This window comes from Magnolia sinica, chromosome 10 (assembly GCF_029962835.1).
Source record: "Magnolia sinica isolate HGM2019 chromosome 10, MsV1, whole genome shotgun sequence".
NCBI classification, from domain to species: Eukaryota; Viridiplantae; Streptophyta; class Magnoliopsida; order Magnoliales; family Magnoliaceae; genus Magnolia; species Magnolia sinica.
In genome coordinates this window covers 33,029,923-33,051,347 of record NC_080582.1, presented here as the reverse complement: position 1 = coordinate 33,051,347, position 21,425 = coordinate 33,029,923, and the positions used below count along the sequence as shown (strand labels likewise).

General features: G+C 39.9%; 1 non-coding gene across 1 annotated transcript; it reads left to right on the top strand.

The window, feature by feature from the left end:
* The first annotated feature begins 11,062 nt into the window (after positions 1–11,062).
* LOC131217929 (small nucleolar RNA R71) lies at positions 11,063–11,169 on the top strand. Its single transcript, XR_009157512.1, has one exon. It is a non-coding gene; the product is annotated as a small nucleolar RNA R71 (small nucleolar RNA).
* Positions 11,170–21,425: the final 10,256 nt, after the last annotated feature.

The window sequence follows — 21,425 nt, the reverse complement described above, 5'->3', positions numbered from 1 at the left end:
TGCCAGGGTGGCCAGCCTCACAAGAAAAGTCGAGGCCATGGAATTGAAGAAGGTGGAAACAGTCAAATCCAAGGAGACCCTTGAAACTGTTTGCATTATTTGTGCAAGTAACATACATTTGACGAAGGGGTGTCCTACAATTCATGCGTTTTAGGAGTTTTTACATGAATAATCTAATGCCATGAATAATTATCAAAGGGTTTTCATTGCTATAATCTCAAACATGTATAATTTTAGTTGATGGAACCACCCAAATCTTAATTGGAGGAATGGACCAATGACTAATGCTAATAAGAATCCTTAAAGGACTATTCTTTCGATCCTTATTCCATTGTTAACATAGAAAAGGACCCAAGAGGATTTAGACTGAAGGTGGAATGATTGAAAGAAATTTAATCAGAATGATATGCAAGCATTCTATGATATTTGAAACATCCTTAGGAATGTTTGCATCATCCATTCAAATATTAGAGTTGTTCATACCCGTTTTGGCCGTAGTCTATGTTCACAACCCCAAGTGCAAGGTCACGATGTAGTAACAACTCAGTGAGATAGAGGTCGAATTCATAGGGAATGGAGAATATGATCTAGTGCTAATCTAAGTCTATCTAGGTTGGTTAGATGATTAATCCAGTGTTTATAGGAAAAAGTAGAAAACAAAGATAAAAGGACTAAGGATCCAGGAATCCACTTGTAGTAATTTCAATCATCAATTTTCTGCTTCAATGATACTTCAACTGGAATCGAAGTCCTAATCTTTCTAGTTAGATGATAGAGCGGTTAAATCAATCACAAATATTAAGATCGATATGATTTCAATTTATCAGTTCTTCTATAAAACACTTAGAGATCAATCACAGGGAATCGAATGCATCTATTGCACCCTTAGGCATCGTTGGATAAATTATATAGATTGATTCCTTCGCTCAAACAAGGCTCAACAATTGCTATATCGAAGTATCTATTGTACTCGAAGTGCACAATGAATCTAGAAATAAATAGCTCCAAGATTTTCAATAGTAGATTCAAACTAAACCAATAATCAATCATCATTCAAAATAATAACATTGAATTGAACAAACTAAGAACTGAGATTAACTACAAGCTTGATCCCTTAGCCTTAGCTAAGAGATCAACCTAACAAGAGTAACATCTTAGTAGAAAACATAAAACTAAGGAAGAAGAAAAAACTCAGAGGTTGCTCCACCCTTTACTCTACTCCTTGAACCCTAATTTGTTCTTAAAAACTTATAAAAGATCCAAATTTATAAGCTTTGCTTGGACCGACTTTGAAACCGCCTTAATCTTACGCAAAAAGTTATGCTTCAGTTGGACCGAATTAAGGCTGAAAATCTCACTTTCTCGTTGAACTGTTCTGTGCGAATTCGGTTAGACCGAAGTTGAACTTCGGTGGGACCAAATTCAATTTTTGGAATTATTTCAAGACTTTATCTTTTTGGACTCTGAATTTTAGAATATGATTTTTCTGGCCAGTTTTCACGATTTCTTTTTTTTCACTTCAAATCTTCGATTCTCTTCATTCCTCACTTGGTTTGCTTGGATCTTTGGCATGTAAATTCTTCATTAGTGACTTCCAAATCTCCAAATCTTCATTTAGTAATATTTGAGTATGAATCTTCTCTTTAAGCGTTCTTTTCTCATTAACTCTCAAAATCACCTCATAAGAGAAAACATGTGAAAATAGATCAATTCAGCGTATTTATGTTCCCAAAATCAATGAATAACAAGGGGGAAATATGCAATGTTTGACACTCAACACACACCCCAACCAGCATTTTGCTAGTCTCGAGCAAAACATGCATGAAGTAATCCTCAATCCTTGAGTTTCAAAACCTCTCTTGGAAAGAAACCTTTTGTACAATTAGGTATGAATGAGTAGGATTTCAAAGATGAGAGATTGAAAATTAAAAAATTAGAGCCGAATCTCATGAGTAAACAATTGGATCAAGTCTTTCTTCATCAATTAACTAGTAGTATAAGTTCATATATCAATTGCCTAATGTGCTCAATGATTCTCACTTTACTTTCCATATAAAAAAACTATTGTTTCATAATGTTAGCAATGCACATGATTTTAAGGCAATTAGATTAACAAAACCTTTGATTCTGAACTTATCATCCTTTTCTTCTTTTTCTAGTTTTTGATTTTATATCGACAACCCTTTTTTATATTAATTTCAGTCTTTTTATTATTTTTCATATAATTTCTCATTTGAACACATGGCCTTTTTATCGATCTTATTGTTTTTTAACTGGTTTTTCTCTTCTTTTAAGGTGGATGAAAATCTTCAGACTTGGTTCTCAATGCTTATCATTGATATACATACTAACAATAAGAAAGTCTAGATTCTCTATAAAAAATAAATCAAGTGTGAATGTGTGAATTAGATCAAAGTGATATTCAAACTTTTCTTTCAGTTAATTAATTGGAAGCTCTTATCAATGGTCTACTCAGTTGATCGAACTCCAAGAATTTAAGGTTCAACTCTCTATCATATAATCATACTCAAAACATTCTTAATTATGCATACTATCACTTTCCTAATAAGTTTTTAACTTTAAAAAATTGAAAATTTTTAAAATTTTTGCACAAAAAATAAGAAAACATTGATTAGTCTACTTAATCCACACCTAACCTAAAATCTACATTGACCTCAATGTAATAGATGTGAACATGTTATGCATATGAGACAACGAAAATAAAAGGAAGTGATGGAAAAATAGTACCTGAAGAAGAAGAAGTTGAATTTTTCCAAAGTTCGGCAAGTAATAGGTTAGCACAAAGACTAAATACAAATTAAAACAACTATCCTAATCCTACAATAGAAAGAAATCTAATCCTAATCTAACAATTATCCAAAGGCGACAGTTCTTCCTTTGGCAAATATGTCAACAAATTTCTCAACAAAGTTTTCAACAAGATCATCCAATAACTTTCTTTAGAGAAAGTTTGGATTTCTTGGACCTTACCATCTAGAGAAAGTTAATTGCCTCATTAATGAATTTCTTCTTTATGTCCTATGGTATCCAACGAATGTATGATTCACCTGCAGTAGAAAATTTCTCAATATTAGTAGGTTGAGGTGAATGAGAGACCATAAATAATTGAATAACAAAAATTTTGTTCGTCGTGGTCTTTTTAAAATCCGAAGTTGTAGGCTTCGGTTCAAAATGCATCTCCTCCACCTGTAATGGTGAAAATTCAATGTTAGTGAAGGAAGTGTTATCAACTTCCCAACCAATATTAGGCATCGAGACAATCTCGCAAGGCATCCACTTTATCTTATATCATGGGATCATTTGAATCCACAATGTGTGCCAAGCAAACTTTCTAAGATTCAAGAGTTTTGATTGAAAGAGGCTCTTTATCTTTAACTGTTTCAATTAAGTTCCCCTCATGAATCGTGTCCTCATCCTCTTGTGATTTGTGCAAATTTTATACTTATATTCTCAGAAGATATTTTCATTATTCTATTCCAGAAATTTATGATGGCATTGGTAGGGTTAAGAATGGCCAACCTAATATGATAAGAATTTGAGTGCCCATATTTAGAACTGGGTGTGTCTAAGATGATGAAATTTATTGGGTAGTAGAATCTATCAACTTGGACCAACACATCTTCTACCATACCTCTTGGTAGTCTAGTCGAGCGGTGGGCTAGTTGTAAGACCTGTATCCTAGCCTGTATAGTTTCGTAAGCTTCCACGGTCCTCCCGGTCGAATTTCGATGACCCACAAACTTTTATCGGCAGTTGCGCGTGACCCCGAGTCGTATCTCGTATTCCAGAGTCGGCTCGACCCGATACTTGTACCAGTGCAACCGCGCCATCGCCGCGGTTCCGACGCCGCATCTCGCGCACCGAGGCGATACCCAGGCCAGGAGATGTGGGCCCGCGTTCAGTTTGAGGAAACACCGCGAGTTTGCAATTCCAAGAGAATCTTTACAACATTTCAAATCAATCCCATCAATAAATCAAAGTACAACCCATCACTCCATCCCATCCCCAAGTACACAAGCCATTCCCCAAGTCAACTCTCTCTTACATGTCAAGTACATGCCCATCACCCATCACTCACTCCCCATCACTCCATCACTCACACCCATCCCTCTCTCTCTTACAACATCTCTCTCTCATTCTCTCTCATTCTCCAAGCAACTCCAACGTCTCAACCCCTCCATGAGAGAATGCTTGGTGTGGCCCACCTCCTAGCTCCCATCTCCACCATCTAAAGATCATCTTAACCGTTAAAAATGCACCCTTGGAGCTCTAGATCACATCGGTGGAAGGAAGAGTCCAAGATCTAACGGTGGGTGATTTATAATTTGATTTTGATTATTTGAGGGTCCACTTATGGTGGGACCCATCTTAATGTATGTATCATATAGAGAGGGCCCATAATGGTGGGGCCCCTCTGTCATTGCCGATCTCTCTCCTTCTCTCCTCTCTCTCTATGATAAATGGCCCACCTATGATGTGTGTATTTTATCCATGCCGTCCAACTAGTGGGCCACCTTGATCCCGATTCGGGGTTCGCATGACCGAACGGTCACACAAGCCCGGATGAAAGGGAAAAATAAATATCAGTTGGATCCAAAACTAATGGCCCACTACGTGGGGCCACCATGATGCATGTACATCATCCAGCACGTCCAGCCTGTTGGACGGTGGCTGGATGCTAGATATATATTATATAAATATATGGATATATATGTGATATGGATACATTACAATATTATATTATATTATAAATATATAATATGATATAATATTATACTCTATATATATAAGCTATATATGTATATGCTTACAAATACATATTTGTATGTGTGGGCCCCATGTGGGACCCACCTGTTTCGTGATAGGGGATGGGCTGGTGTACGTGTACAGCAGCTGTATAGCTGTTGTACTGACGTTACCTAGCAACGTGGGACCCACCTTTGTACTGACGTTGCCCAGCAACGTGGGACACACCTTAACATTGGTTGTATATCCGCACCGTCCATGGGCTAGGACGGTGGGTCTGTCATGAGGTCTGTGTTATATACACACCGTCCATCAACTTTAAATCCACACCATCCATCTGCCAGATGGTGGGACCCACTACCATTTAACTTCATCAAGTTTTGTGGGTCCCAAGTGATATTCAACCATCCAGATGATGGGACCCATCTGCCATTTGACGTCAGCAAGGTCTATGGTACCCACCGTGAAGTATGTTTTATATCCAACCATCCATCATCTACTGGACGTATGTTGGATGGTGGTGGGCCACCCACGTGGCACCATCCCATGATGTATGGTTTATATTCACACCATCCATTGCTTGGACGGTGGGCCACACCAATGTATGTATTCTATCCAGCGGTCCATTTATCTGGACGCTGGTTATCTTCAAAATAAATAAATAATAAATGATAATAAATATAATATAGTATATTATATTATATTATATAAGCATTTATACATATATGTAGGTGGTGGGCCCCATGTGAGACCCACCTGCTGAGACTTCATGGAGCAGATTCAACTATCTGATGAGCCACGTACGTGGAACCCACCCCTAATAAATGTGTTCTATCCAAACGGTCCATCCTTTTTGGCAAGCTCATTTAAGGCTTGGGACTATAAATGAGGCAAAGCTGATGATTAGGTGGGCCACACTGTAGAAAATAGTGTTGAGTGGACGTCCACCATTGAAACCTTTTTTTAGGGTCACGAAAGTTTGAAACAACATGAAATTTATTTGTTTTTCCCTCTTAAATGAGGTCATTGCAACCTTATGAACAGATTGGATGGAACATAAATATTATGGTGGCCTCATGGGGTTTTAATGGTGGAAATCATTATGACCACATTACTTGGTGTGCAGTCCAGGTAATCTTTTGATATGTTTTATTTTATTTTATTTTTTTTGTTGTTCTATGAAATGCTCTAAAATGATCTTTAACATATAGTTGAATGGCATAGATGGTGAGGCCCAAGCAATGCAGCCCACTTGTTCTATACGAGGCCCATGGTGATGCATTTACGTCCCATTTAATGAAGCCCATTGCGATAGGTTGGAAGCCCATGGGACAAGGCCCATTGTGATATATCCGAGGCTCATGAGCATGGCCTATTGTGATATATTCAAGGCCCATGGGTGAAGCCATTGTGATGTATTTGAGGCTTGTGGGCATGGCCCATTGTGATAAACTTGAGGCCCTTGTATGAAGCTCGATGTGATGTATGTGAGGCCCATGAATGAGGCCCAATGTGATGGATGTGTGGCCACTACGTTGTGTATGAATCCCTTATGTGGGCCACTCCTTGGGAGCAATGTTAGTTAGATGTACACATTAATGGGCAATGATGGTTAGATATCCTTATTGTGACCTTCCCTTAGGCCTTGTTAGGCCCATTCTCATCATTCTCTTAGTAGGTTAACCCTAATTAGTGGGCCCCATTTACCATAGATGGGTGACTCCGTGCTATCGGATTGGATATAACTATGACCGAGGGCCGATCTTTATATATTATGGTTGATCGGCTGTTCATCTGTGGACCCCGCCTTGTTTATATGCGGCGTATCGAGGCCGATTCTAATTTATCGAGGCTGATTATATAGACCGATTCCGATTATCATGACCGATTGCCGATTCTGATTAAACGTGACTGATTAACCGATTCTGATTATCAATTGACCTTGATTGTCAATTTCGATTGAGGTGACCGATTTGTCGATTCTGATTATCGACCGATCCTGATTGTCGTGACCGATTTACCAATTCTGATTATTGATCGATTCCGATTGTCATGATCGATTGCTGATTCTGATTAATGTGATTGATTTGTCGATTCTAATTATCGATCGATCCCGATTGCCGATTTCGATTAAGGTGACCGATTTGCCAATTCTGATTATCAACCGATCCCGATTGTCATGACCGATTTAGCGATTCTAATTATCGATCGATTCTAATTGTCGTGATCGATTTACCGATTCTGATTATCGATCGATTCTGATTGTCATGACTGATTTACCGATTCTGATTATCGCTCGATTCCGATTGTCATGACCGATTGCCGATTCTGATTAAACGTGACTGATTTACCGATTCTGATTATCGATCGACCTCGATTGTCGATTTCGATTGAGGTGATCGATTTGCCGATTCTGATTATCGACCGATCCTGATTGTCGTGACTGATTTACCGATTTTGATTATCGATCGATTCCGATTGTCATGACCGATTACCGATTCCGATTAACGGACTGACTTACTGATTCTAATTATCGATCGATCCCTATTGTCAATTTTGATTGATGTGATCGATTTGCCGATTCTGATTATCGACCGATCCCGATTGTCATGACCAATTTACCGATTCTGATTATCGACCAATCCCGATTGTTGTGGCCGATTTACTGATTCTGATTATCGATCGATTTCGATTGTCATGACCAATTGCCGATTCTGATTATCGATCTATTCTGATTGTTATGACCGATTGCCGATTCTGATTAACATAACTGATTTGCCGATTTTGATTATCAATCGATCCCGATTGTCGATTTCAATTGACATGACCGATTTGCCGATTCTGATTATCGATCGATTCCGATTGTTGTGACCGATTGCCAATCCCGATTGACGTGACTAATTTACCGATTCCAATTATCAATCGATTTTGATTGTCGAGGCTAAGTATCGAGGCCAATTACGACTTGTCGAGGCCGATCGTATAGGCCGATTACGACTTATTGAGGCTGATCGTATAGGCCAATTCCGATTGTCGAGGTCGATTTCAATTGTCGAGGCCGATTGTTGAGACTTATATGATGTATATGCAGCCCGTATTTAAGGCCCATTGTGATGTGTATTCAGCCCGTGTGTAGGGCCTAAGGTGATGAATATGCGGTCTATGTGATGAGGCTCATTGTGATGTATTTGAGGTCCAGGTGATGGAGTCGATTGTGATGTATGTTAGGCCCATGTGAAAGGCCCATCGTGATGTGTATTAAGCTCGTAAGTGAGGCCCATGGTGTTGTATATTTGACCCTTGTGTGAGGTCATGGGCCCACTATGTATTAGGCTCTATGTTAGCCCTTCCTTGGGGGCAATGTTGGTTAAATGTCCACATTGTCGAGGCTGAATGACAATGTCGGTTATTGATACTGATTATGAGTATGTTACAGCTTAGCATCATGATACATGCCCATACGCATCATCTGCATGTTTGTTATGAGATGTGGTTGATCATTGCATATGTCATTAAGCATATTGTTATAAGACTCCCTAATAGGCGGAGGTTATCTCACATGAGTGCACGGTATGCCCAGGATTGATGCATGACTGGATTGTATGACTCATGCATCTTACATTATGATTACTGTATGCCCTAGCGACATCAGGGCCGTAGCCTCCACAGGCATATCGTGGATGGCCAAACGGGGCACCGAAAATTTGTTCTAGCACCGAGCTGCCATAGATGGCCCTGAGTGAAAATCCTTAAACTCTCTTGGTATCAAAAGACGCCCCAACGTCGAGATCGAGTGGATACATGAGCGCCCGAGTGCCGAATACCAAGAGGCCGCATCTCCCAGTATGTCGTGGTCGGTTGGGAGGGGGTGTGGCCTTACCTACCTGAGCATAGGGGGCAATACTAGGTTGAGTTTTACCAGCTCGTGAATAGGTCCGTTATCGACGTGCCGGATAGGTATTGACAGACTATTGGCCAGGCGGATAGTAAGGTTTCTTACGCTCACTTGGACTGTGTAGCTGGGAGAGCGGCGGTTGAAGTGTACTAAACCCCAGTGATGATCCCAAAGATGAACTATACTGATATGTGGACTTATTGACCAGGAGTTGCATACTTATTCATTCATTCATACATTCACTATCCACTCGGGTTGGTGGTGCACAACTATTTGTTACGTGTACCTTCGCAATGATCAGGATTTCGGTTGGGGCGCGTGACTAACCTGAGATCAAGAGTTTACCACATTGAGTCTGACTATCCAAATTAGGTATGAGATTAGTTTGGATAGAAGTCTCTTGTGATGGACCTCATATCTTGCGATACTACGTACTATCATCTCGACTTCATACTCCAGCATGGTCATTCCATTCGCACCACATATTGCATTACATTCGCGGCATATGGCATTTTGGGTTACATGTGTTTCTGCATTTATATGGTTTAGATCGGCATCTGATATTTGACTCTTTATGACTCCTCATTTGTATAGTTGATCTGTATCGCGTATTATGATATTGTTCCTCATTTGTATAGTTAATCTGTATTGCGTATTCTGATATTGTTTGACTCATGGACTTGTCAGTATTTTTGCTTACTCTGATAATGTATGATTCATAACCTTGTGCCTATTTTAACATGGTATGATTATGACATTGCGTTGAATACTTGACACTTACCTTGTGCACACACTTACACCACCCTCTAAGCTTTTTATAAGCTTATGCACGATAGATGCGTGCAGGTGACGATAGGACGTAGTCGAGCTAGGGCAGGAGCGTGCGGCAGAGCTTCTGGAGATTTTATTATATGCATGTATTTCCCTTTTAGCACTGTATTCAAATGTTCATATTAGTGGATATGTGATGATGATGTTGCCTTTGTGACTTAGGTAAACTTGTGGTTATGCTTTTCATGAGACAAATTCATGTTGAAAATCCTCCTTGTAGGATCCCATGATCAGAACCTGGCATATGGGCACTGGGAGCCGAGAATGGGATACTATGGAGGCTGTCGGCACCGGATTCGGTGATCGGGATTATTGTGAATCCGATTTCTGGGTTTGCGGCATGATACTAGGCATAATGTTTTTTAGTGGGTTTCAACTCACCAAGGCCTAATTGTTCATATACCGAGTATGGTATCAGATTAACACTTGCCCCTAGGTCTAGAAATGCTCTATTAACCTTGAAGTTTCCTATCACATATGAGATTGTATGACTTTTAGGATCCTTATATTTTGGGGGAGTGCTTCGATTGATTATGGCACTCTCCTGTTCAGTAAAAAATGCTTTCTTATGTACGTTGAGCTTTTGCTTTACCACACACATATCTTTTAGGAATTTAGCGTAAGATGGGAACTGTTTTATTGCATCCGATAAGGGGATGTTGATCTTGACTTGCTGAAAAACCTTTAAAATATCCTGATAGCATTGCTACAATCACCACTATCCTTAGAATTTTCAGATTCCTTTGGTTTCTCAATCTCCTTGGGAATCTCTTTGTCAATTTCTTTTCCACTTCTTAGGGTGGTGATGGCTTGAACATGTTCCACATGTTGAGTTGAAGAGTTGAGCCCACATTCTTGAGTTTGTGCCTTTGGGTTAGGTTGGGGATGGGTTGGAAGGGTCCCTGTCTCCCTAACATTTAGTCGTGTCTCAAGTCTTGCAATTGAAGCTTTGAGTTTGTTCATAGCATGCAGTTAGCCCTGCATGAATGCATCTAATGTATCTTCAAGGGTTTTCCTGGGTGGAGGTCCATTAGATGGCCCTTGAGGATAATTGTTTACATTTGTAGTTGGTCCGTTTATCCAATAAAAGTTACGCTAATCTGGAATGTTTGTGTTAGAATTGGTGCACTAAAAGGTCGTTGATACGCATTTGTAGCATTTACTTGAACATTCAACACCTCTTAAAAAGTTAGGATCGTAGGATAATCTTTAGTTAGGTGTATATCGCTCTCATAAATTCCACATACGGTTTCAACAACTTTTTTGAATCAAGTTGATTCATTCCTAAATTCTAAGTACTCAATTTTTTGTGTGAGGTTTGCTAATCATACATTAATATCCTCCTCCTCCTTGACTACATGTACTCCCCCCTCTTGTGGCACTACCTTAGAATTACTAGCTTGGTTAGATGTATCCCATGCTTGGGTGTTTTGAACTAGTGTGTCAAAGTAATCCCAGGCATCTTCTGGTTCCTTGTTAATGAACTCTCCATTACACATCATTTCCATGAATCGGCGCATGTTCGGATTTAGTCCGTCATCGAAGAAGTTAATGGTTCACCAAATTTCATAACTATGGTGTGGGCAAGAGAGAAGTAATTCCTTGAACTATTCCCAACACTCAAAGAATGTCTCATTATTTTTCTGGGAGAAGTTCATTATTTCCCATTTAAGAGCGTTAGTTTTATAAGCCGAGAAGGAACTCTTGTCTCATCTCTGCCCATGTGCCAATGGATCAAGGCCTTAACGAATGAAACCATGATTCGGCCTTTTCGTTTAAAGAGAATAGAAATAATTTAAAGCTAATTGTATTAGGAGGAACATCATTATAATGTATGGTTGTAACAATATCTTCAAATTCTTCAATATGCATATTTGGACTTTCTGAATCAAGTTCATGGAATTTAGAAAGTATTTGGATCATCTCAGGTTTAAAGTCCACGTTTCTTATGTTGATTGGGAAAATTATACGGGAAGGTGTACTTATTCTTGCCGGTTGTAAATAATCTCATAAAGTTTGAACCGGTGGAACCCGATGCACTTCATTCTCACCACGCACTATCCTAACAGGTGGTGTGTGATGTACATGATCCTCATCAACATAATGTCCTTGTCACACCCCAGACTTGGTAATTGGATTCACAATGAACTCGATAGCCGGTTCTGGCCGCAACAGCCTCTGTAGTACCCCATTCTCGGCTCCTAAGGCGGGTTCCGATCCTGGGATCCCACAAGGAGGATTTCCATAATCATATAACCATTTCTAATACGAGCATACCCAAGATCACAATAAGTATATCTGAGAATAACAAAGGCACACATCACAAAATCCACTATAAATTTGAACCTTAACAAGTACATAGTAGAATGGAAATACATCTGATAGCAAGAGAGGGAGGAAGAAGATCTGCAACATTGGGAGTCCTCGGCTCAACTTTAATCCAAGCTCTGCCGCTATGATGCTGACCTAGGATCACTTACACGTGTCAATCATGCATAAGCTTATAGAAGCTTAGAGGGTGGTGGAAGTGTGTGATAATGGTACATAGAAGAATAATAGGAGGGGAAACATGATCAATGATAATATCACTAGCCTTACCGAGACTTATCATGAATACAATGTAATGAGTATTGGGCGCCTTACCAAGGCGATGCATAAAGGGGCTTAAGTAGTTGATGCAAATGCAATGCATAGTGATGCCGGTGCTCATATTCGAATCCACATATCATGCACATTTCCAATTATAAGGAAATCACTAGGGTCTAGTACACTGCTGGATTACTACCACTCTCCAGACCCGCACAGTCAAACGAGCGTAAGAGACCTCACTACCCACCTGTGGACAGCCAATCACCAACAAGGCTCGACGACATCAGACCCATTTACGAGCTGCTCAAACTCAGCCTAGTAATGCCTTCTTACACCAGGCGGGTAAGGCCACACCCCTACCCAACCGACTACACAACAGTGGGAGTCGCGGCCTAATGGTATAAGGCCCTCTTGCGCTCATAGTTTTTACTCGGTCACGACGTTGGGGTAGATCCTTGGTACCATGAAAGTTTTGAAAATTTTACCCATGGGCATCCTATGTACCCTTTATGCTCAAGTAATATTTTCGGTGTCCACACATACGACCATCCATGAATGTACCCATGGAGGTAAGGCCCTGATGAAGCAATGGTAGTATCATCATGAAATGCGATGCCAATGCATGAGTTACGAATACAGATCATGCACTAGCTTCAAGTACTCGATGTGCATAAGGGGAGAAACTCCATCCCTCTATCATGTCGACCTAATGTTCACACATAATGCAATCTATTCACGCAGATGATGCATATGGGTCATAATGATGTAAACATGCTACTCGACGGTGATGACATAGATCATACTCCTTCCCAAGGAGGGACAGGGTTTAAATACATAAACAAGTACTCTAAGGGGAAGTCCTGTAGGGGGCCCCAACACTTTGGGGTAGCTCACAAGCTAAGAGGGTCATAAGCCCAAGGAAGAAGCGGTCCTAATCAAGGGCCCGAGGTGGACCTTCAACCACCTATAGGAACCCTATGGGCCTACCTTAGGGCCACCAAGGAGGACATCCAACATCAACTGGGTCCTAAAAGACAGCCAGCTATGCATATAAAGTAAAGTCCAAGGCCCAAGCAATCCATGACCTAGTGGGCCATACACTATGCCCAATACATAGGCAACATGGTGGGCCCTCAAGCAAGGTTTGGGCCCAACTATAAAGATCATGAGTCCACTCATTGTGGTGGGCCTAATGGGCAACCCATTATTCCAACATATGGGTGATCATTATATTTAGAACAAGTAAGTTGGGCCTCACATCTCGGCCCAAGTATGGGTTTATTTTAATGGGCAAGTAAGGGCCCAACTACTTGAGTATTTTGGCCCATAAAACTCATCACAATGGCATGATAAATATAGGCCCCAAGGGTCCAATGGGACTATCAAAGGTTCCAGCCCAACCAAGGTTATATGGTCCAACAATTAGCTAGGAGTATGGACCCAATAAAAACCACAACAAGGGTGGGCCTCAAGCATGCACTAATTAAGCCCAAGATTCTAATTAAAAAATAGGATAATACATGTGTAATAATGTTTTCAAATTTGGTGGACCATGCTGCCCCAAAACATTCATTTATGGGCAGCAACCATGGGCCTATTGCTGAAATTCTAGCCCACCCACAATCTGGCTTGCTGGAAATTTAAAATTTAATTAATTTATATATTCATTTTAGTTCCTAGTGACCCATACATGTCACAGGGGAGTCCACCAAATGAAAGGGGTATATTAAACACATACATCAGATGGGCCATGCTGTTGGACTGGTCGTCCAGCAGCAGCCCAATGGGTTGGGCATCCCATGTGTAGGCAGCTCTATGGGCCTGGGTATTTGGCCCAAAAACTCATCCTGTGGGCCCTAATTGGATGCTACTGATAGGGAAGATGATCACGTCTCCTATGGACCCCACATGGATGAATGGTGGGATATAAAATACATTAAGGTGGGCCTATAAAGTGGCTTGGACAGCCAGCCAAGGCTGGATGCCCCAGCCTAGTGGGCCACTCTAGGCTGCACCACGGATGGTACAGGGGCCCGATGGCCCTAAACATTTATAGGGTGGTCCTTCCATTGGTGGGCCACACCTCTACAAAATTTTACAATTTTCGGACAATCTAAAGTATTTTATTTAATTTAAAGAAAATAAACTATCCAGAAAATCTTTTTGACCTAGGCATCCTAGCCTGGTAGGCCGGTCTAACCCTTGCCACGGTGTGCACAGGGGTCCGTTGGCCCTAAAATTTGGTAGGTGCGTCCTACCATGGGTGGACCACACCTCCACAAAATTTTATGATTTTTGGATACTCAAAAATATTTTAATTAAATTCTGAATTACAATCTATCCAGAGTGAAATGTTGCTGTCCATGCAATGTTTATCCAATAAGGTGGGCCCAAACTTCATCTAGGAGGGGGAAAATGGATGTTTAGTATTTTTTCCATAAAATACAGCAAGGTAAGGTCTACAAAAGTTGCCCAACCCTTCATATTAGTGAAAATATCAGTGATATGGGGTCCACACCTTCATATTACACCCCACAATCATAAAGAAAATAGTGAAAATCATGATCCAAAATCCATGCCAAACATTGAATATGACAGTCCAAGCAACAGTCCAGATCTTTGGACATCAATACATGGCTGGATATATCAGACTATATCTCAATAATCTCAGCAATTAAAAGGGTGTGTGGCCTTCCATAGTGGGCTCCACACATGTCTAGATCATGAACTAAGGTCAGGACACTTACATGCATTAATTTAGGGTGTCCAAAAACCATGGAATAAGGTGGTAGGGGTGTCTCACCCTTGCTAAATTTTAGGACGTCCTATGCCCACCAAGTGGGCCATACACATCATCATCCATAATAATAAGAGAAAGGAGAAGAAGAAATATAACCCGGCCATGGGGGTAGGGCCCCGCCACTAATGGGCCCTCCTAAGATTCAATCTCATCCATACAACTATGTAGATTATACATGCAACAATAAACCAATACATGCATGATCCATAACTAAAATGAGTGGTTGAGATGCCATCCCAACATGACTTCTAGGGTCTAGATGCCCTTGGAATGAAGTAGATAATACAATACATCATGATGGGGTCCATGGAGAATGGCCCCATCATGTATCATAACATGCATGTAGGATGGGCCAAAGGGCCACATCCATGGGGTCAAATGAGATTCCCACCATGGATTGGTAGGTCCCATGTGATTCATTTAAAGAAAAGAGAAGATTAAAGGTCAGGAAAGAAATTAGAAATTTATATTCACCCACACGCAAAGCAAGCCTTCAAACTTCCACACTAAGGAGATTTTGAGCCTAAGAAGAGGTTTTAATGGTGGAGATCTATTTTTAATGGTGGGATGAGAAGTATGTTGGGGATTAGAGGGTTGGAGAAAAGAGGGAGAAATTGCTAGCAAATGGAGGAAAATGGAGGGAAATGAGAAAGATAAAGAGAGATAAAGGGGTCATGATGAGTTTGTAAGAGAGGTCATCATTGCCTAAGGGAAGAGTTTACAATGCTTAGGCTTTAGGCTATGCTTGTGTAGTGTGTGTTGAGGTGGGTGGTGTTTTCCATAGAACTTGTGTAGTTTGTATAGGGACTTATGCCAAGGAGGTGGTCCACATGCATTGCACAAAAGTGGGCCACATGATTAAGGGCTATACTATGTAATGTTTATAATTTTTGATCCATATATCAGATGGACGCACAAGACATGTTGTTGGAACCACAATGACGATATGAACAAGATGTCATAGGTCTCGGACCGATCCAAGTCGGGTCGAGGTGACCAGACTCAAGGATGACCGCAAATGCTTTCCGAGGGTCGTAGGTCACCGGGATTTGACTGGTAAGACCGCGGGACGAAGAGAAATGAAATGCATACCTACACACACATGCACATATAGGAACTCGGGTCGGGTCTTACAGTTCTTTAGTCATGATCTCAGATGATGTTTTAGGAATATTTGGGGGCTTTCTAACTCTTCAATGGATTGTGAGTTCTTCAACTAAACCTCCTTCACTCAAAAGTCTTGGTGTACGGTCCCTTACCCAATTGGGCATGAACCACACCAAGTTCTAATTCTATTTCTTAGTTCCTATAGCAAGTAAGAAAGTAAAATTAAGAGAGGAAGAGTATTACCAATGAGAAAGACTAACTTGAAGCTCATATATATAGCATAAAACACACAATGTTAGTAAACACAAGACAAAATTCTAAAAATCCTAAGATCCTAAATTATAAAATTCATAAACACATTAAAAATTCTAACCTAAAAACAAAACTCAAAAAATTAAACCTAAATGTGTTTTTGCCACTCCCTGGAAACGGCGCCAAAAACTTGTTCACAACCCTAAGTGCAAGGTCGCGATGTAGTAATAATTTAGTGAGACCGAGGTCGAATCCACAGGGAATGGGGAACATGATCTAGTGCTAATATAAGTCTAACTTGGTTGGTTGGATGATTAATCCAGTGATTTTAGGGAAAGTGGAAAACAAATATAAAAGGACTAAGGATCCATGAATCCACTTGTAGTAATTTCAATCATCAGCTGGAATCGAAGTCCTAATTTGTCTAGTTAGATGATAGAGCGGTTAAATTAGTCATAAATATTAATATGAATATGATTTCAATTGATCAGTTCTTCTATAAAATACTTGAAGATCAATCATAGGGAATCGAAGCATCCAATGAACCCTTAGGCATTGTTGGATCATTCAATTATATAGATTGATTCCTTTGCTCAAACAAGGCTCAACAATTGCTACATCGAAGTATCCATTGTACCCAAAGTGCATAATGAATAAAAAAAAATAAACAGCTCCAAGACTTTCAATGGTAGATTCAAACTAAATCATTAATTAATCATCAATCAAAATAATAACATTGAATTCAACAAACTAAGAACTGAGATTAACTACAAGCTTAATCCCTTAGTCTTAACTAAGAGAATAGCTTAACAAGAGTAACATCTTAGAAGAAAACATAAAAACTAAGGAAGAAGAAAGAACTCTTGGGAGGTTGTTCCACCTTTTGCTCTACTCCTTGAACCCTAATTCGTGCTTAGAAACTCCTAAAAGATCCAAATTTATAAGCTTTGCTCGACCGACTTTGAAATCGCCTCAATCTTACGCAAAAAGTTACGCTTCGGTCGGACCGAATTAAGGATGAAAATCTCACTTTCTCGCTGGATTGTTCTATATGATTTCGGTCGGACTAAAGTCTATTTTTTAAATTATTTCAGGACTTTCTCTTTTCAAACTCGAAATTTCAGAATATGATTGTTTTGGCCAATTTTCAGGATTCCTCTTCTTCACTTTAAATCTTCAATCTTTATTCCTCACTTGGTTTCCTTGGATCTTTGGCATGTGGATTCTTAATTAATGACTTCTAAATCTCCAAATATTCATTTAGTAATCTTTTCAGCATAAATGTTCTATTTGAGCGTTCTTTTCTCTTTAACTCTCAAAATCACCTCGCAAGAGAAAACATGTGAAAATAGATTAATTAAGCATATTTATATTCCTAAAAACAATGAATAACAAGGGAAAATATGCAATATTTGACACTTAACAGTCTGCCTCATCCAATCAGAGTCATTTACATGTGATCTGTATGAAAATGCATGGTTTACTAGGAGACTTTCCTACAGATACGTATGGTGAATCCTAAAAAAGTGGATTCATAATGTATTAGTTGTCACTGAGCGTTACTAAAGTGGTCGAGAGGAGAAACGACCGAGCTCAGATGATTGCATGATATAAGAAGAGGTAACCAAGCTCGAACGATTACAACTGGCCCAAAGATAGTAGAAGAAGCAAAACATGGGAAGCATTTAGAATCCAAGTGATGGAGAGTGGTTACTCTAATCGTCGAAACATGAGAATGATCCAGAACGGCTATATTAGAGCTATAAATAAAAGGAGATTACAACAGAGTAAATCGTGTCATACCAAACTAAACGAATTAAACACTATCTTTCAATTTATTAGTCAATTTACATTCCATAATGTAATCCTTTACTTTTCCTGTTAAGTAAATTACAATTCTGAGTGTGTTCTTTTACTTTTCAGCTTGATGATTTATGTTTCATAGGATAATCTGTAGGAGTAATCTAATCTTTAGTTGTAATTGGAGTTTATGCTTGCACGCTGGACCTCGTTCAGTCATTGGAGAGGTGTCCTTCAACAGTTCATAGCAGCTGACTATAAGGATTTCTTTCTCGTTTCATTTGATATGTAGAGGAAAGTCCTTTCGTACGGAAGGCAAAGGAGTGACCCATCATCAGAGGACGAACCCTACCCTCTAAATATCGCCTAATCTATTTACACATCGAGTGAGTGGCCGAATAGGTGACCTATCTCTTCATATCTTAGTCATACACTACGTGTCTGCCTATCTTGGTGCTTGGGGTCATTGTTGTTCAGTTTGAATTGGAGCTGCTAATCTAATTCTGGCATACTCGTACACTGTTTGAAAAAATAACAATGAACAATTTTCTGGCACGCCTGATGGGACCCTGTTTATTAATTACCGGTTTGACCTTTGCTGAAAATGCAAATGAGAAGTGCCCGAATTACTGGGGTGGGGTCGAACCCTCAACACCGACCGCACCACCTCTAGGGGAGGATGTGTTGGTCCATGTGCCTCCTAAGGCTTCAAATCCAAATACTAACCCAACTGGAAATTAGGCTGGACCATCCATGCATCGAGCCACACTTCCAGACAGGTATCAATGGTGCTTCAGGATGTTCAGATGAGCATCTAAATGGTGCAAGAATTTGGAAGAGCCCAAGCTAAACCATTCCAGATCCAAGCTGAGAGCACTAATCAGTACATGGCCAGTCAAATGGAGGCCATGCAATGTTTGTTGGTTGTAATAACGGAACAAACACCATTGACACCACAACACACTGCCAATGAAAGCTCGGTCAACAGTGCAGTTCCATTGCCACCTATGCCACCTTTGTAATGTAATCCACCACCGATTCCTCCTTTGAATGTCAGGAATGTGCCACATCCTATGGAAATCAGGCAACATGAGAGGGAGGTTACGTGAAAGTACCCTGGTTTGTCAATTAGTGTGAGCGTTAAGTCAGCAAGACAGAGAAGCTCCATAGGAAGATCAATCAACCATCTGCCTCAACTGGATGTGTGCTTAAACTCACCACAGGTAAATCTAAGCCTCACATCCCATGTCCCAAAACACCAGGTACTTAAATTAGAATACCTAGGGTTTTTTGAGTTAGAAAACTTTTCAAAATATCAGAAAATCTCTAAGTTTTTTACCTCTGTCGATTTATCAATAGACTTATCGATATAATTGAGAAGTGCTATCAATGTCCTTGATGATCAATCGATACCATCGAAATGAGGACCAAAGATGTCTAGCAACCACATATTCATCTAGACGGAATTATCGATGTACCGATACCCCTATCGACATCACTGATATTTGAAACTCAAGTCTATTGAAGTTTACTCGATAAAATTGACAGCATAGTGTATGTGTCCCTATTTTTTATAAGAAAATCATATAGACCTTCAATATATCGAAACACTCCTCGATATCGTCAAAATTAAAAAACCGATGATATCGGAAGGCCTTCGATGATATCGGTCTCGGACACAGTTTTCCCAGTAACATTTTTCAAGTGGTTTTTATCTAGGATCGAGGGTCACTCGATAGAATCGATATTCAAATATCGATGATATCGAGGCCGGATTGATGGCATCGAGAAAGGACATAAACTGTCCAACAAGCTCACTGATAAAATCTTTGGATTTATCGACGCATCGATACGGCCTTCGATATCATCGACATTCAAATTCCGATGATATCGAGTGTACCACGATCATATCCTTGACCAGAAAAATTTCAAAGGCTTTGTCTCTCTCATTTTTAAATGTCGAGGAATCGAACCTCGTGTTGATGAAATCGGAGTTCGAAGTCCGATGACATCGATGCATGTTTCGATCCCCTCGATCAGCTAGCAAAAGATTTCAAAAGCGTATGACATTTGAGTTCATGTCATCGAGCGAACAGTCGATGCAATCGAGAGTATACGCTCGATGATATCAACCCTACTCGATGATATCGAACTCTGTCATAAATGTGACCGTTTTATATCCGTTGGAACTTTTTGCCTATATATAGAGAGCTTGTCTTTTGTTGCTGGTAGAGAAAGAAGAGAGTGCTTCTGAGTGTTTAACCTTAGATCATATACCCAAAGCTGTTTCTCTCAGGGAAGTTTATCCTCCAATCCACCCTCATCATTGATATTCAATAGAGTGGATTGGGGAATGAACTTCCACATTCAAGGATCCTCCAGCTACCACCTTAATGGCAAATCATTAAGCTAGGATGCCTTGAATGCATAGATGATTGGAATCTCTCTATCTCCTTAATAGGAAAATATTTGAGAGTAGGATTCCATCCTTACCTTGACCCAACCCGTCGCCATGCATTGGTATATCTTCTTAGTTGCGGTTCAAGGAAGCAGAAGACTCTTCATCAACAAAGGAGGAAATCTTTGTCAATGAGCTAAAAGGGACTCATCTGCTTATCTATAAGTTATCAGAGTCCAGAGGACCCTTGTGATCATTCTTTTGTAGGATTGGGTCTAAGGTATTTCTCACCCCTTGCAAGTCCTTTAGGAGGTCTCCGACGGGAGTGTACGTGGTGGGTGCATTGTGTTGACCCTTGCTCTATGGAGAGCGTAAACAGTTAGGGTCTTATGGAAGATCCTTAGCCAATGTGCCTAAAAGTGGGTGCGTTGTGTTGACCCTTGCTCGTGAGAGCATAAACAGTCAGCTTAGGTGTAGGTTATAAAGGTTAAAGGTGAACCTGATTTAAATCATTAGGTTTGGGGTGAACCATGTGAAACCTCTTTAGTAAAATTCGGTACACTCAAGGGTTGAGTGCGATTACCGGGAGTGGAGTAGACAAGTAGTCGAACCACTATAAAAATGACTGTGTTTGAGATTGTTATTGTCTTTCATTTGTTTATGTAATTTCCTGAAATACATTCATATTTGATTATCTAAGATCACACTTCACATACACGCATAGTCATATCTATCATAAATTAGTTTGCATATTGTTCATCTCTCAAATAGTTTGTGATTAGATCCTCTACCGAGCTTGGAAGCCAGTAGAGTTACTCTTGAGTAATCCTAAAATATGCTTGTTGTTAGGATTAGAGTGATAGGATTTTAAATTATCATAAAATTTTTAAAAAGTCCTATTCACCCCCCTCTAGGACATATTGGCATATTCCTACTTCAACTAAAGCGGTCTTTACTGCAATTTCATTTGGTATCAGAGCGGGTCT